General features: G+C 34.3%; 1 non-coding gene across 1 annotated transcript; it reads right to left on the bottom strand.

Moving 5' to 3' along the window:
- Positions 1–17,959: 17,959 nt before the first annotated feature.
- On the bottom strand, positions 17,960–18,062 carry LOC115934419 (U6 spliceosomal RNA). The gene has a single exon (XR_004070224.1). It is a non-coding gene; the product is annotated as a U6 spliceosomal RNA (small nuclear RNA).
- Positions 18,063–18,574: the final 512 nt, after the last annotated feature.

Here is an 18,574-nt window from a genome sequence, read left to right on the forward strand (position 1 = left end):
CATCTCACAATAAATAATTGACCTTAAGATAACTGAATTAGAAACTGGAGTTAGAATCCAATAATCTGTGAAAATCTGTACTTCAAAAACCCTTGCAGTGTGTGATAACAAGGCATACTGAAGTTTGAGAACCAATGTTATGTAGAAAAAAAGTATAATCATGCCATTTCACTTGTTAGAGCTGCTTTCTGGATATTCAATCCTGATTCTCCATGTAACTTGTATTTTTCCACAAATATCAATCACACTAAAATATTATTTTTGCTTTTCTTAATTCATATCCTTTATCTGGGAGAGTTCATCCACTCTCTTGGATTCAATATTCATCAGAACCTGTTTCCTTTAGATATTTTCCCTACTTCTTCTTTCTCCATTCTTTCATCTCTGTAAATAGCACCTACATTTTTCAGTTGATCAAGCCAAAAATCAGATAGAGATTATTAACTCTTTTCTGTCTTCTTCCATGTCTCTTGTGGCCTACATATGTTAAAAAAAGGAAGTTTTAATGACTTTCTATTTTTTAACCTTAATATAGTTCCTTATTTCCTCAGGCCTGGGATGCACAAAAGATATTACAAAATATTTAATCTTCACCATTGCTAACATTCAAAAGCTCTTAATTACAGGTAAAATGTACACCAAGTGAAATGCACAATTTAATTGTAAAATATAAGTAGATGTAACATAACACTGTCTTATCAATTATAGCACTTTTCCCTCACTCCCACATATTTCTCTTTTGCCCTTTTCTGTCAATCAGCCACACTTCTAGAGGGTATTTGCAGCCATCCTCCTCGAGGGTACAACTGTTCTGATATTTTGTTTTTCACACCAAATTAATGATGTCCCTTTAGAACTTCATATAATTAGAATTTTACAATATACACTCTTGTTTTTGAGATTCATACCTGGTTTTGCATGTAGCAGTAATTTGTTCCTTTTATCTCTAAGAAATATCACATTGTATGAATATACAACATCCTCCCCACCTTCACACTGCAACCAGAACCACAAATAATGCCAAAATGTCACTTTAACTTTTTGTCCTACAAGCATCTGTGGTGTTCGGTAATTGCTTCATCTGAGTACTTTTCCGCATATAATGAAACCCAGTATGACATAATGATTAACTGCATTAATCTGGGAAAAGATTATCTGAATTTGAACTCTGTTTCTCCAATTCAATTACCTCTATGATCTTAGACAAGTTATATAAGTTGTCTGTGTCTCAGAATTCTTAACATTAAGATAGATATAATAATAAGTACCTCGTTAAATTACTGGAGTTTACAAAATTAACAAAACCATAAAGCAGTTAAATAGCATGACACATATATGGACTCAAAGTATTAGCTACATTATTATTTTTACTGTCTACTTATCTGTGTTTAACACTGTTTAATAAGCTTCCTCTGGGCAGGAACCACTGTTTTTATATAACTTGATGTGGTAGATGTCAATACATGTTAATTCAAGGAATGAATGAATTACATTATTATGGAGAGCGCACTATTATACAAATTATTGCAACCCAGCATGTATTTCTCATGTTTCACTGTTGAGAATGGAATTTATTTAACTTATTGTGACAAATACTCTAATTTTCCCTCAATACCCATTCTCTCATTCTTTGTTTTCGCTATATAATCCCCCAAAGTTTCTGACATGGCACACAGTACCCATTTGGCACTATATTTCCTAACTTATCTTTCAACAGTTGAAGCTTTATGACTAAGTAACTACCAATGAATTCTAAAAGAATTGTGAATTGCAACTTTTGCATGCCATCCTTACAAGAAGATTGCTTGACCTCTACCTCCTCTTTCTCAGTGTCACTGGTTTGAATGTGGATGAGGTCCCTGTGAACTGTTTTAGCCTTGCCGATGAGGTCAATAAGTTAGGGGAGTACAGATCAACAGGAAAAATGGGAACTGGGTCTCCGCATGACCACTTAGAATTTTTTTTTTTGTGGGGGTGCAACTTGGACTATTTTTCGAACATTTAGATTATTAGTTGAAAGATGAAATGCTGGTTTACTTTGACTGAACCATTTTTTTTTTTTAATTTTATTCTTAAAGCAGCTTAGCCTGTACCTTAAATAGTGCACTAATTCCAGAAGAAAGGAATATAAATGGCCAAAAGAATCACCAAGGCTTCTGAACAAATGCACTATAGATTTAGTTGTCAGGACTGACTTTTAAAATGATGCTAGGGAATTGGGCCACTGGAGCATTACTGACTTTTCTACAATCAGAAAACTACCTATGGAAATGACAATTGTAACCATAAGTCCTAGCTCCAGATCCATGGGCAGATAAAGCTATAATCAGAGAAATTCACAACCACGAAGCTGTTATTATGAAGAAGTTGACAATGAAAACTCAGATGTCCTCACACTGGACTTTCCAGCAGTAATTGAATAATTAGCAGAAGAGTGACATCTGCCTCACTCTGTATTCTAAATCGCACTTGAATGTCCCTGAGGGTGAACACTTAATTATCCATAACTGTTGCTGCAAAGGTGTCTGAAGAATTTTACATTTATATTTTCAGCCTCTGCAAGGCAAGAGGGCCCTTGACATTGAATGGAGTTTGAAAAAAATGTTGAACACCAATGCACTTGATTCTGTGCGTAGGGTATGAGTTTCAATTGCAAAATTTTAAACCGTGTTACCATAGGAGTATGACTGAACTCTCTGAGTCTAAAAGATAACTGCCTAATGTCATAATAATCCCAATGTAGTGAGTGATTATTGCATATGGATAACTTAAAAGAATTATAGAAATGACACAAGGAACAGGGGAAATAATTTTAAGTACTTTGTTAGAAATTATCTACACTATATGTGAAACAGTGTATAGAACTTCAAGTGGACTGGGAAATCTTTACACTGAAAAACTTAAATACCCAATAATCACTTCCCTTAACATGAGAGGACATATTCTGTGTGATTTCATTTTTTCTAAATTAATTGACACTTTATGGCCCAGCACACAATTTATCTTGCTGACCACTCTGTTATACTAGAAAACAATTTGTTGTGTAATTATTGTTTGCAGTGGTTTATAAATATAAATTAGTTTGAGTTAGTTTTTCATCTTCTTGAAGTTTTCTATATCTTACTCATTTTCTAGGTTCATACATATTTATATCTACAAAACATGTTTTTGTTGCTGATGGTATGATTTTATTATGATTATTACTATGAAATGCCTTTTGTTATGTCTGATAATACTGTACACCCTGAAGGCTAGTATAATGTCCAGATTTCTAATGATTAATGCTTTCAGGGTAGTCTTTTTCAATATTTTTGCTTTTATCTTTACTTCATTTTCAATGCATATCTCCTCTTAATGACACATTGTTTAATTTTACTTTTTAATTCACTTATTTCTCTTAATTGAAGCTTTTCTTTATCTGTATTTAATATAATTTATATGATTGAGATTAACTCTGCCATATTGCCATATGTTTTCTATTTGTTGCATCATTTGTATTTTTCCTTTTTCACCTTGATGGTTAATTTTAGGCACTAACTTCATTGGGACATAGGGTTCCCAGCTATGTTGTCAAATAATATATTTTGTTTCTGCAAGGATTTTTTCCTGAGATTAATAATTAAATTCAGTAGAATGAGTAAAGTGAATTGCCCTTCCTAATGTGAATGGGCCTCATTCAATCAGGTGAAAGTGTGAAGAGAACAAGAAAAGCTGATGCATGCCCCAGTAGGAGAGCATTCCTCCTGCCTGACTACCTTCTAATTGGCATATCAGCTTTTTCCTGCCTTCAGACTGATATTGAAACATCGGCTCTTCCTGCCTCTCCAGTCTGCCAGACTTCAGACTGGAACTACACCATTGGCTCTCCTGGGTCTCCAAGTTGCTGCCTCACCCTGCACACCTTGAGACTTGTCACCTCCACAATCTTGTGAGCCAATTATTTGTAATAAATCTCTCTCAGGTAAAGAACAAAAAAGAAAAGAAAAAAGAAATAAAGAAATTCTATTGATTCTGTGTCTGGAGAATGCTAATACACCTCTACTATCTGCATTTGAATTATTTGAGAAATGTTTTAGTGTTGAAGTGTATTTCCTTTACAACAATTTAGAACAACTGTATCTATCTATTTATATATTTATTCCAATGGTTGCTATAGGATTCACAATAAACATCTGGTAGATTCTATTCATGTTACTGAAAGTTTTAGATGTTTCTTCTCCCTCTTTCTCCAGTTTTAACTAAACCTTCCTAATTTCCTTCTCCTTCCATTTCTGGATCACCAGCAATATTAGTAAATCTGGACTTTCCTCCTTTAAGGAGCTGAGCCTTTGTCATTCCAGATATCATCCACACATAGTGTTATGAGGCCAGTTGAATAAATATTTTCTTCATCTATTAGAAATGCGTTCTCATATTAATTTCCCAAATTTTAGTGAATCATTTAAAATTTTAACTATTCTTTTTTTAACAATACTTTAAGTTCTAGGGTACATGTGCACAATATGCAGGTTTGTTACATATGTATACATGTGCCATGTTGGTGTGCTGCACCCATTAACTCGTCATTTACATTAGGTATATCTTCCAATGCTATCCCTTCCTCCTCCCCCCACTCCATGACAGGCCCCAGTGTGTGATGTTCCCCATCCTGTGTCCAAGTGTTCTCATTGTTCAATTCCCACCTATGAGTGAGAACATGCAGTGTTTGGTTTTCTGTCCTTGCAATAGTTTGCTGAGAATGATGGTTTCCAGCTTCATCCATGTCCCTATAAAAGGACATGAACTCATCCTTTTTTATGGCTGCATAGTATTTCAGGGTGTATATGTGCCACATTTTCTTAATCCAGTCTATCACTGATGGACATTTGGGTTGGTTCCAAGTCTCTGCTATTGTGAATAGTGCCACAATAAACAAACGTGTGCATGTGTCTTTATAGCAGCACAATTTATAATCCTTTGGGTATATCTCCAGTAACGGGATGGCTGGGTCAAATGCTAGTTCTAGTTCTAGATCCTTGAGGAATCGCCACACTGTTTTCCACAATGGTTGAAATAGTTTACAGTCCCACCAACAGTGTAAAAGTATTCCTATTTCTCCACATCCTCTCCAACACCTGTTGTTTCCTGACTTCTTAATGATTGCCATTCTAACTGGTGTGAGATGGTATCTCATTGTGGCTTTGATTTGCATATCTCTGATGGCCAGTGATGATGAGCATTTTTTCATGTGTCTGTTGGCTGCAAAAATGTCTTCTTTTGAGAAGTGTCTGTTCATACACTTCGCCCACTTTTTGATGGGGTTGTTTGATTTTTCCTGTAAATTTGTTTGAGTTCTTTGTAGATTCTGGATATTAGCCCTTTGTCAGACGGGTAGATTGTAAAAATTTTCTGTGATTCTGTAGGCTGCCTGTTCACTCTGATGGTAGTTTATTTTGCTGTGCAGAAGCTCTTTAGTTTAATTAGATCCCATTTGTCTATTTTGGCTTTTGTTGCCAATGCTTTTGGTGTTTTAGTCAGGAAATCCTTGTCCATGCCTATGTCCTGAATGGTATTGCCTAGGCTTTCTTCTAGGGTTTTTATGGTTTTAGGTCTAACATTTAAGTCTTTAATCCATCTTGAATTGATTTTTGTATAAGGTGTAAGGAAGGGATCCCGTTTCAGCTTTCTACATATGGCTAGCCAATTTTCCCAGCACCATTTATTAAATAGGGAATCCTTTCCCCATTTCTTGTTTTTGTCAGGTTTGTCAAAGATCGGATGGTTGTAGATGTGTGGTATTATTTCTGAGGGCTCTGTTCTGTTCCATTGGTCTGTATCTCTGTTTTGGTACCAGTACCATGCTGTTTGGTTACTGTAGCCTTGTAGTATAGTTTGAAGTCAACTTTAGCTGATGCCTCCATCTTTGTTCTTTTGGCTTAGGATTGTCTTGGCAATGTGGGCTCTTTTTGTTTCTATATGAACTTTAAATTAGTTTTTTCCAATTCTGTGAAGAAAGTCATTGGTAGCTTGATGGGGATAGCATTGAATCTATAAATTACCTTTGGCAGTATGGCCATTTTTCACGATATTGATTCTTCCTATCCATGAGCATGGAATGTTCCTCCATTTGTTTGTGTCCTCTTTTATTTCCTTGAGCAGTGGGTTGTAGTTCTCCTTGAAGAGGTCCTTCACATCCCTTGTAGGTTGGATTCCCAGATATTTTATTCTCTTTGAAGCAATTGTGAATGGGAGTTCACTCATGATTTGGCTCTCTGTTTGTCTGTTATTGGTGTATAGGAATGCATGTGATTTTTGCACATTGATTTTGTATCCTGAGACTTTGCTGGATTTGCTTATCAGTTTTGGGAGATGTTGGGCTGAGATGATGGGGTTTTCTAGATATACAATCATGTCATCTGCAAACAGGGACACTTTGACTTCCTCTTTTCCTAATCGAATACCCTTTATTTCTTTCTCCTGCCTGATTACCCTGGCCAGAACTTCCAACACTATGTTGAATAGGAGTGGTGAGAGAGGGCATCCCTGTGTTGTACCAGTGTTCAAAAGAAATGCTTCCAGTTTTTGCCCATTCAGTATGATATTGGCTGTGGGTTTGTCATAAATAACTCTTATTGTTTTGAGATACATCCCATCAATTCCAAGTTTATTGAGAGTTTTTAGCATGAAGGGCTGTTGAATTTTGTCGAAGGCCTTTTGAGCATCTATTGAGATAATCATGTGGTTTTGTCTTTGGTTCTGTTTACATGATGGATTATGTTTATTGATTTGTGTATGTTGAACTAGCCTTTAATCCCACAGATGAAGACAACTTGATCGTGGTGGATAAGTTTTGTGATGTGCTGCTGGATTTGGTTTGCCAGTATTTTATTGAGGCTTTCTGCATTGATGTTCATCAGGGATATTGGTCTACAATTCTCTTTTTTTGTTGTGTCTCTGCCAGGCTTTGGTATCAGGATGATGCAGGCCTCATAAAATGAGTTAGGGAGGATTTCCTCTTTTTCTATTGACTGAAATAGTTTCTGAAGGGATAGTACCAGCTCCTCTTTGTACCTCTGGTAGAATTTGGTTGTGAATCTGTCTGATCCTGGACTTTTTTTGGTTGGTAGGCTATTAATTATTGCCTCAATTTCAGAGCCTGCTTTTGGTCTATTCAGAGACTCAACTTCTTCCTGGTTTAGTCTTAGGAGAGTGTATGTGTCGAGGAATTTATCCATTTATTCTAGATTTTCTAGTTTATTTGTGTAGAGGTTTTTATAGTATTCTCTGATGGTAGTTTGTATTTCTGTGGGATCAATGGTGCTATTCCCTTTATCATTTTTATTGCATCTATTTGATTCTTCTCTCTTTTCTTCTTTATTAGTCTTGCTAGCAGTCTTTCAATTTTGTTGATCTTTTCAAAAAACCAGTTCCTAGATTCATTGATTTTTTGAAGGTTTTTTTATGCCTCTATCTCCTTCAGTTCTGTTCTGATCTTAGTTATTTTTTGCCTTCTGCTAGCTTTAGAATGTGTTTGCTCTTGCTTCTCCAGTTCTTTTAATTGTGATGTTAGGGTGTCAATGTTAGATATTTCCTGCTTTCTCTTGTGGGCTTTTAGTGCTATAAATTTCCCTCTACACACTGCTTTAAATGTGTCCCCGAGATTCTGGTATGTTGTGTCTTTGTTCTCGCTGGTTTCAGAAAACATCTTTATTTCTGCCATCATTTCGTTATTTTCCCAGTAGTCATTCAGGAGCAGATTTTTCAGTTTCCATGTAGTTGAGCGGTTTTGAGTGAGTTTCTTAATCCTGAGTTCTAGTTTGATTGCACTGTGGTCTGAGAGACAGTTTGTTATAATTTCTGTTCTTTTACATTTTCTGAGGAGTGCTTTACTTCCAACTATGTGGTCAATTTTGGAATAAGTGTGATGTGGTGCTGAGAAGAATGCATATTGTTTTGACTGGGGGTGGAGAGTTCTGTAGATGTCTATTAGGTCTATTTGGTGCAGAGCTGAGTTCAATTCCTGGATATCCTGGTTAACTTTCTGTCTCATTGATCTGTCTAATGCTGACAGTGGGATGTTAAATCTCCCATTATTATTGTGTGGGAGTCTAAGTTTCTTCATAGGTCTCTAAGGACTTCCTTTATGAATCTGGGTGCTCCCGTACTGGGTGCATATATATTCAGGATAGTTAGCTCTTCTTGTTGAATTGATCCCTTTACCATTATGTAATGGCCTTCTTTGTCTCTTTTGATCTTTGTTGGTTTAAAGTCTGTTTTATCAGAGATTAGGATTGCAACCCCTGCTTTTCTGTTTGTTTGTTCTCCATTTGCTTAGTAGATCTTCCCCCATCCCTTTATTTTGAGCCTATGTGTGTTTCTGCACGTGAGATGGGTCTCCTGAATACAGCACACTGATGGGTCTTGACTCTTTATCAGATTTGCTAGTCTGTGTCTTTTAATTGGAGCATTTAACCCATTTACATTTAAGGTTAATATTGTTATGTGTGAATTTGATCCTGTCATTATGATGTTAGCTGCTTGTTTTGCTCATGAGTTGATGCAGTTTCTTCCTAGCATTGATTACAACTTGGCATGTTTTTGCAGTGACTGGTACCGGTTTTTTCTTTCCATGTTTAGTGCTTCCTTCAGGAGCTCTTGTAAGGCAGGCCTGGTGGTGACAAAAATCTCTCAGCATTTGCTTGTCTGTAAAGGATTTTATTTCTCCTTCACTTTTGAAGCTTAGTTTGGCTGGATATGAAATTCTGGGTTGAAAATTCTTTTCTTCAAGAATGTTGAATATTGGCCCCCATTCTCTTCTGGCTTGTAGAGTTTCTGCCAAGAGATCCGCTGTTAGTCTGATGGGCTTTCCTTTGTGGGTAACTTGACCTTTCTCTCTGGCTGCCCTTAACATTTTTTCCTTCATTTCAACTTTGGTGAATCTGACAATTATGTGTCTTGGAGTTGCTCTTCTTGAGGAGTATCTTTGTGGCATTCTCTGTATTTCCTGAATTTGAATGTCAGCTTGCCTTGCTAGGTTGGGGAAGTTCTTCTGGATAATATCCTATTCTGTCTTTTTTATGGTCTTCTTATCTGCCCACACTTTTAAAATTTCATCATCATTACCTTAGTTTAAACTCAAATTTTGACCTAGACTTCTCTACCATTGTAACTTTCTAAATGTGTTTATCATCACATTAAGAGAGTTGTAATTTCAATAAAACAAAATTAATTGCAATGGACTCTTTACAGTATTTTTTTTTAATTACGCCAAATATGCCTCAGGCAAAGGCTCATTTATGACAGAGTAGCATCTTTTTAAATGACATTTCAAAAAAAAATTTTAACAGTTCACAGTGGTATTATCATATATAAAATTTAAGTTAAACATACATACAAAAATATATTTTTACTGTGGCCAAACTGATCATTACGTTATTATCTCCACTTAATGTGAGATATCTCTGATGGCTTTTGTTTATATTTCTTAGTAATTGAGCACAGAAACTGTAACTTCCATTTTGTTCTTTTACATATCAGTTTCCACTGACATCTCTATGGTTATCGTAATATGTTTCGCAGTCACATTAAATGAAAGTGAATGGCACGATCATGTAATAGAGAAAGTCATGAACTAAGCATAAGACTTCTTCATCCACTTCTATTTTATCTCCTCTAGGTACAGCTGCTTCACAAAAGTGGTTTATTCCTGTGTCAGCCACATGACCTTGAAACTCTTTCTCTAGAATTTTCTCTTATAAAACTATCCTGTAAAATGTTGTCAGCATAATCTTCCAGAGTTTCAGACCTGATAATGTCATTCTCCTACTCTATCTAAAATGGTCTATGACACATTTTCGCTTGTAGAATAGAATTGTAACTTCTGGTTCTGACATTGAAAAATGTGCACGGTCTTGCCCCAAAGCTCTTTGTGTAGCATGTATTCCATTAAGACATCTCTGTTTCCCTGTGTTATAGTCAAGGGAAACCACACCTTAAGTGTATTTCCCTGGATCATTTTCTTTGTTTACATTTTCCCTCTGGCTAGAAATGTTCAAATTTCTCTACATGTTGAAAGCTCGTCTAAACTCCTTTCTGATAAAGTATTAGCCCTGCCTAGAATCTTGATTATGAAAAAAAAAATGGTTTTAGGAAAACATTTTTTAAAATGGAGAGCTCAAACACTGAAAAGGAACAATTTATTATTTCCTTCAACTGAAAAATAACAGCAAATATTTCCTTTTTAGGCATATCTGTCTCCAGAAACTCAAACCATATTTGCAAAGGCTTACCTCTCTTTGCCCCAATTTATTTATATATATATATAAATAAATTATATATTCTTTATATATATAAAGAAATTATATATATGTATATAAATATGAATTGTTTTTACTCTCAGAAGAGCTCTGTCAATGTGATAGATCTTTGGAGTTGCCGGCTAATGGCCTCAGTAGTGACAGGTTGCTTATTTTTCCAGGAGGCAGAATTGGATCTCATTGTTAAGACCTGGGTCATGTGTCAATCTTAAAACAATGAACTTGCCAAAATGATATATACTATTGATTGGTTTGATCCTGGTCATGGGTTAATTCCCAGAGCACAAAAGTGGGATAAGGTTGAGGAGAATGACTCTTACTAAGATTACGCAGACTGAAAGTGGATTAAAGTTGATTCTTCAGAAGAGAATCAGAGTGCTATTAGTAAAAGGGAGAAAAGACCAAGGCAGAGACAAAGTTCATTACTGATGAATTTTTTATCACTCAGGAGAAATAATTATTTCATATCCCCTTGGATTATCACCCAGGTAATATATCCTATCCCACTACTATTATAACATGTAATAAATATTTACCTTTTCTCCTAGGATGAAAGTTCTTTTGGACTTATGGTTTCTTTAAAAAAATTATTCATAGCACTGTAGCATTATATTCAGTCAGGACAGATTTATAATTTTATAACATTTTATTAATTTAATGCTTTTACAATACTTTTATTCATCAAAAATGAAGAATCTTAACTGATAATTACTGCATGTACTAAATGTATTTAAATTTCTACTGTAATGATGGAGCCTGACAGCATGTTGGCCTTCGTACATTTTGTGCTAAGAAGCCTAAGGGATCATTGATTGACCTTCTTCTTTTCCAGCAAAAGGTAGTTGCTCCCAATCTTTAAGGAAGACCAAGCAATAATTGTATGATTGTATGTAGAATGAATATAGTAAGAGTTACTAACCTTACTATGAATAGTTATCATTTCACATTGTGAAATGATTGCCACCACCAAGCTAATTCACATATCCATCACAACACACAGTTACCCTTCTATTGGTGTGTGTGGTGTGAACATTTAAAATCTACTGTCTCACCAAATTTCAAGAATGCAATATAGTATTACTAATGATAGTCATTATGTTATAAATTAGATCTACAGAACTTATTCATCTTATAACTGAAAGTTGTACCCTTTGACCAAAATCTCTCTATTTCCTCCATTCCCCAACTCTTGGCAACCACCGTTCAACTCCCTGCTTCTATGAGTTTGACTTGTTTTAAATTCACATAAGTTTGCAAGTTTTAAAGGAAATAGATTAAATATATTTACTTTTCTGTGTATTATGTGGATCTAACATTTTAATATGAAAAAGTTTGTAGATATTTAAAATGCATTTTAAATGATCACTTTATCTCATTTTTAACAAGACTGAGAACAATGAGACGATCTCAGGTCATTGATACAACATTCTACATGTTCTTATCTATTTAGATGGTCATCTGAACTGAAAGAATTCTCATATTTTCAAAGTATTTAGAATAAAAGCAGAATGTTTGCCATAATATTTACTTAAACATCTATCATAGGCCTTTGCAATATGACATGTGAAATTAGCTTGACTAAAGGTAAATCTTTAATTAAAAGTTGTTTTCAAAATCTTAGACACTTCTCAAAAGAAGACATTTATACGGCCAACAAACGTATGAAATAAAGCTCATCATCACTGGTCATTAGAGAAATGCAAATCAAATCCACAGTGAGATACCATCTCACGCCAGTTAGAATGACGATCACGAAAATGTCAGGAAACAACAGACGCTGGAGAGGATGTGGAGAATTAGGAGCACTTTTACACTGTTGGTGGGAGTGTAAATTAGTTCAACCATTGTGGAAGACAGTGTGGCTATTTCTCAAGGATCTAGAACCAGAAATACCATTTGACCCAGCAATCCCATTACCCAAAGGATTATAAATCATTCTACTATAAAGACACATGCACACATATGTTTATTGCAGCACTGTTCACAATACCAAAAACTTTGAAGGAACCAAATGTCCATCAATGCTAGACTGGATAAAGAAAATGTGGCACATATACACCATGGAATACTATGCAGCCATAAAAAAGGATGAGTTCATGTCCTTTGCAGGAACATGGTTGAAGCTGGAAAGCATCATTCTCAGCAAACTAACACAGGAACAGAAAAACCAAACACCTCATGTTCTCACTCATAAGTGGGAGTTGAACAATGAGAACACATGGACACAAGGAAGGGAATATCACACACCAGGGCCTGTCAGGAAGTTGGGGACTAGAGGAGTGATAGCATTAGGAGAAATACCTAATGTAGGTCACGGGTTGATGGGTGCAGCAAACCACCATGGCACGTGTATACCTGTGTAACAATCCTGCATCTTCTGCACATGTATCCCAGAACTTAAAGTATATAAAAAACTTAGTAAAATTATATGAATTATTAAAGTCTGAGAATTACTCAAATCATCTCACATTCAATATTTCTGATTTAGTATGGATTTTATTTATGGAATTTTCAATTAAGTACAAAATATAATAATCTGTCAAAATCTGTTCTATTAAAATATAATGAAGTAATTTTGGACCCCAATATTTTTAGTGTTCTTAATGAACAGAGATTGTAAAACAAAATAAAACCAAACAAAATAAAACTGCACTGAGCTTGATGCAGCGGCAGCTTAACTGGGCTACTGCTGTCCTACAAAAAGTGTTATTTAAATCCGGATTACTCAGATTTTGAGAAAAGAATTAACGTGGGACTGTATTCAGCTAGAGCTGTAAGTCCAGATAATATTTCTAGGATGGAAGAGCAGATTTTCTGGAGGGCAAAAGACCTTTGTATACTAATTATTCTGTCGAGCCACCAATAATGGGAAAAAAAGGCTTATGCTCAATGGTAAGAACAAATATTGTGGTTGATTTTGAATTTGAAGACAATTCGGACTACACTGGAAAGTAAAGAGGGATTGAGCCATGCCTATGGTGTTGACTGAGGCCTTCATGACCCTGGGATTGAGGGAAGTATCAAGCTTGAAAGATACTTCTCAGAAGGCTGCTGTCCATGAATTACAATATTGTAAGTTATTTTCCAGAAAACAGTAGCCTTTCATTATTACCAAACATCCAGTAAAGTCTCATTATTAGTTACTGTGGCTTCTCTGCTGAACTGTGGTGGATTAAAGAGATAGGTCTTTCTCATATAAGGTTGGAAGACAGGAGAAGATCCTTCTTCCTCACCTACCACAGATGCTGTTGTGAGCAATGTCCTTAGAAAAGCCTCTGAATGATGCAGTAATCTCATGGGGCTCAAGATGGCCAGGTGGCAAGGAGATTAAGCAACAGCAGCAGAGGAGCCCATTGGTAACTTTCTGTGGAAGGCACGACGCGAACATACCTGAAATGACTGAGAAACTCTCTGAGGAGGGCTATTTCTGAAAAGAAAAAAAAAAGGAAGAAAACTTGTATTTGAAGTCAAAAAGTTTAAACCTTTTTCTTATTATAAATAATAAAGTATAGAAGGTAAATGATTTAAGTTTTAACAGTGAGGTTAGTGTACATTTTGATTTTAGAGCTTCAGTTTTATCCTGGTATGTCCGAAAATATGCTCTCTAATGTGGTATCCCATAGCATTTAAAAAAAATAAAACTAGCTAAAATGTGAATGCATAATAGAAATGAAACTCTTTCATCTCATTCAGAAGATCAGTGTAAAGCCAATGTATGGTGCTTTACTATTGGTAGGATAAAGGGTGAGCTCCTCCTGCAGAGCTTCAATCCTCTTACTCTGAATAACGGAAAGAAACTCTCCATCACCACTGGGCTGTTAGAAGTAGTTCTCCATAGGAAGCTTTAGAAAGACACCATTCAGACCAGGCTGTGGGACACCTTTATGCCTTGTTAAAGAAACACAGGTATTAAAAGATTAAGGTAGCATTGAATAAAAGGAAGTTTAATGTCTTCCACAGAAATTTTTTAGGAGATTGCAGGGACTTTATTTCCTCTATGCATGGTATTTTCAGAGACTTTTTTTTCTTTTCCTTATTGCATGTGACATTTTATACATAGACCCTATATTGCTGTGCTCGTGTACAAAGTGCTAAAACATTTTCCCTTATAATATTTGCAATGCAATGTTCTAGAATTTTATGCTGTGAACTGCTGCAGGAAACTATTCATTATGAAGCAAGGTAATAAGGTAGCAAGACACTATGAAAATGGAATCTGAAAATTTAAACTTAAGATAGGTTAATTTTTGCAATTGTTAGAGCTATTTCTATATTTTTAAAAAACTATTTTAAGCCTTTTAATGATCTGAGTAAAATTAAGGAATATGACATATAGTGAGCATAGAACCATTTTACGAAGTGACAACCACCCTATGGATAATTTTGTTATGATCTGATTCTGACTTACCTCTCCAGTCTTGAATTTTATTATTCCCTTTTCCGTTGTATATAACATGGCATCTGAATAAACATTTTCCAAAGAAGATATATGAATGACCAACGGATATATGAAAAGGTGCTCAACATCCCTAGTCATCAGGGCAGTACAAATCAAAACCACAGTGAGATGTCATCTCACATCTGTTAGAATGGCTATTATCAAAAAGTCAAAAAAAAAAAAAAACAACTGTTGAAGAGGATGTAGAGAAAAGGGAACCCTTGTACATTGTTGGTAGGAATGTAAATTGGTATAGCCATAATGGAAAGCAGTGTGGAGGTTGCTCAAAAATTAAAAGAATAACTACTACATGCTCTAGCAATTGCACTTCTTAGTATATATTTAAAAAAAATGAAATGAGTATTATATTCATTGTAGCATTTTTCACAATAGCCAAGATATAAAAACCCAAATGCCTGTAACTGGATTGATGCATAAAGAAAACGTGATACACACACAAATGCACACACATTCTAAAATATTATTCAGCCTTAAAAAAGAATAAAATCTTATAATTTGCAACAATGTGGATAAACATGAAGAACATTATGGTTAATGAAATAAACCTGATACAGTAAAACAAAATAGTGCATCATTATCATATCACTTATTTTAAAATAAAAAATAAGTTGAATTCATAAAATCAGAGTAGAATAGTGCTTACCTGGGGCTGGGGCCTGGGGGATTAGAGAAATGAGAAAATTTTGGTCAAAGGGCACACCTTTCAGTTATCAGATAAATTCTAGAATTCAAATTGAAGCATAATTACTATAGTTAAAAATAATGTATTATATTTTTGAAATTTGCTAAGTTTGTAGATCTTAAGGATTCTTATTCGCAAAAATGTAGGTATAAATATGTATGAGATAAGATATATGTATCTTATCTCAAGATAAGATAGTATGTATGAGATACTATGTATGTATGAGATAATATGTATGAGATAATATGTATGAGAATTAACTTGGTGGTAATAATACCATAATGTATATGTATATACTAGGTATATATATTATATACATTGAACGTATACAATTAATTGTATTTGCCAATCATCACTCTGTAAAGTTGGCAAAAATAGTAATAACCCAGCCCTAGGACACTTCTTTAAGAAGATTCTTCAATAAATTATATTTCCTTTTTCTTTTAACCTTTAAGCCTTTGGAATTGTTTCTTTTACCTTTGCTTCAGTTGGCTCCATTTAAAATCATAATTAAGGATGTTTTCCCAGGAAACTTGTCCTTCCCCTCCCAACCCAAGATAAAGTATTCCTTTTCTATGTATCTTTGGTTTCATGTACTACCTCTACCATCACATTAATTACTAGTTTTATCACACATTCTACACATAATTACTTATTGCTTGTTTGACATCAAGATGATTGAAAAATGCAAAGATTATTCTCACTGAGATTACTTTTGTGAGCAAAAACAGATATTAAGTAAACAAACAAACAAATGAGAGCATGTTGAAGGCAATAATGATTATTACATAGGGGAATCACTGTAATTCTTCTGAAAGCACTAATTACAGTTAGTGGCTGTTAATTTTATGTGGGTGGAGGATACAACATGAGAACGATACACTTAGTATAATTTAGTTTGGGTGTTCAAGGGAAAACATCCCTAAAGAACTCCAAATTGAATAAGGAGAAAGACCTAACCATGACAGAATATGAAAGAAGGCATTTTTCTAATGCAAAGAATAGCAAGTGACAACATATAAATATCCTAAGTTTAAACAAGCTTGGTATAGAAATAGAAAGGAATAGAAGGAAAGTTTGCTTGGTTTAATTAGCAAAGAGGACAGTGGCAGCAGATGAGGTGTAGAAAATATAATGTTTTTAGACCATGGTCAGATGCTTTACTTTTATCACAATTATAATGAAAGATCATGTGAAAATTTTTAATAGAGAAGTTGTGGAGAGACAAACCATTGCCTTTTAGTTTTCTCTCTCTCTCTCACAACACACAGACACAGACACACACACAAACACACACAGACACACACACACACACTTTCTTCCACTTGGTAGCAGTACCTTTGTGTATTACTTGTGTGTTTGTTTATTGAGATTTCCCAACCTGCCTTATAGGTAGCTTTGGACATAGAAGTTTGTCCCAGTGGCTTATAAGTAAAAGTGATGTGTGCAATTTCCAGATCATCTTAAAGTTTAATAATAATTATAATTCAGTTTATAATATGATAGTATTATTAGATAATTATTGGATGTAATTATTAGATTAATAATTAGATATTAATATTGAATAATAACTATAATTCAGAATTAAAATTCTGAATATTTTTCTCCATTGGCAAGTCTTGACACCTTTGTTCAAAATCAGTTAATCATAGATATGTAGGTTTATTCTGGACTTTCATTTCTATTCTATTGATTTACATGTCTATCCATGTGCTGGTACTACAGTATCTAGGTTACCATTGTTTCATAGTAAGTTTTGGAATTAGGAAGATGAATCCTTCTGGTGTGTTTTTGTTTTAATTTCCAAGATTGTTTTGTCTATTCTGGGTCCCTAGCAATTCCATAAAATTTCTGAATCAACTCGTCAATTTCTACAAGTAACTAAGCAGGGATTCTGATAAAGGTTTCATTGAACCTATATATCAATTAAGAGTATTGCCATCTTAATAACGCTAAATCTTTCAATGTATGAAAATAAAATTTTTAAAAATAATTTAGATTCTTAATTTCTTTTGGCAATGTTTTATACTTTGTTCAGAGTATAGGTTTTGCACGTCTTTTGTTAAATATTTTTCTATATATTTTATTTTTTGATACTATTGTAAATGAAATTGCATTCCTCATTTCATTTTTGGACTTTTCATTACATGTATTTAGAAATACAGTTCATTTTTGTATATTGATCTTGTATCTTGAAACCTGCTGAACTCCCTTATAGTATTTTTATTGGCTGCTTAAAATTTTCTTATATACATCATCATGATGTCTACAAATAAGAATAGTTTAATATCTTTCTTTCCAATTTGCATGCCCTTTATTTATTTTTCTTGCATAATTTCCCAAGCTAGACTCTTCAGGAAAATGTTGATCAAAGTTGTAAGAGAAAACGTCTTTGTCTGATTCCTGATTTTCATGGGAAAGCATCACCATTAAATTCAGTGTTAGTGTGGGTTTTTGTAGATGCCCTTCACCTGGTTGAAGATGTTCCCTTTTATTCATAGTTTGTCGAGTGTTTTTGTTATCAAAAATATGGAATGGTTCGCAAAGTTACATGTCATCTTTGTTCATGGTCCATACTAATCTTCTTTGTATTTTTCCAGTTCTAGTATATGCTGCCAAAATGAGTACAATGTAACATGGTTTTAATTTCTTTATATTTTTAAAGCTTACTTTATTATATAATGATTGCCTTTTTACTCCTTCATTTCCTACTCCAGATAGTATAAACTCATTTACAGCAGGACTGAAATCACTGCAGTCATTATCAAATCTCTAGTTCTTAGCTCTGTGACTTCACATTTTATGCGTTCAATCAGTAGTTACTGATATTAATGATGGGATATTCAGAAAGCAAGTGGAATAAGCTTTAATTGATGGAATCATTGGAAGACCATGATGTAATTCCATTTCTGTTATTATTATATAACATGAGCCTAATAAAATGATTCCTTCTTATAGGCCCAATTATCACATCTGTAACTCATGTTTAAGGCTAGATAATCTCTAACTTACTTTAGCTCTCTCATATGGCCTCTTAATTCAGTTTTTATAACTCGTTCTTTATTTTAATATACATTTTCTGACTTGTAAAAAGATTATTGCTTTTACTTTATTAGGGGATACAAAAAAGAATCAGAA

Source organism: Gorilla gorilla, chromosome 3, assembly GCF_029281585.2.
Source record: "Gorilla gorilla gorilla isolate KB3781 chromosome 3, NHGRI_mGorGor1-v2.1_pri, whole genome shotgun sequence".
Lineage (NCBI taxonomy): Eukaryota > Metazoa > Chordata > Mammalia > Primates > Hominidae > Gorilla > Gorilla gorilla.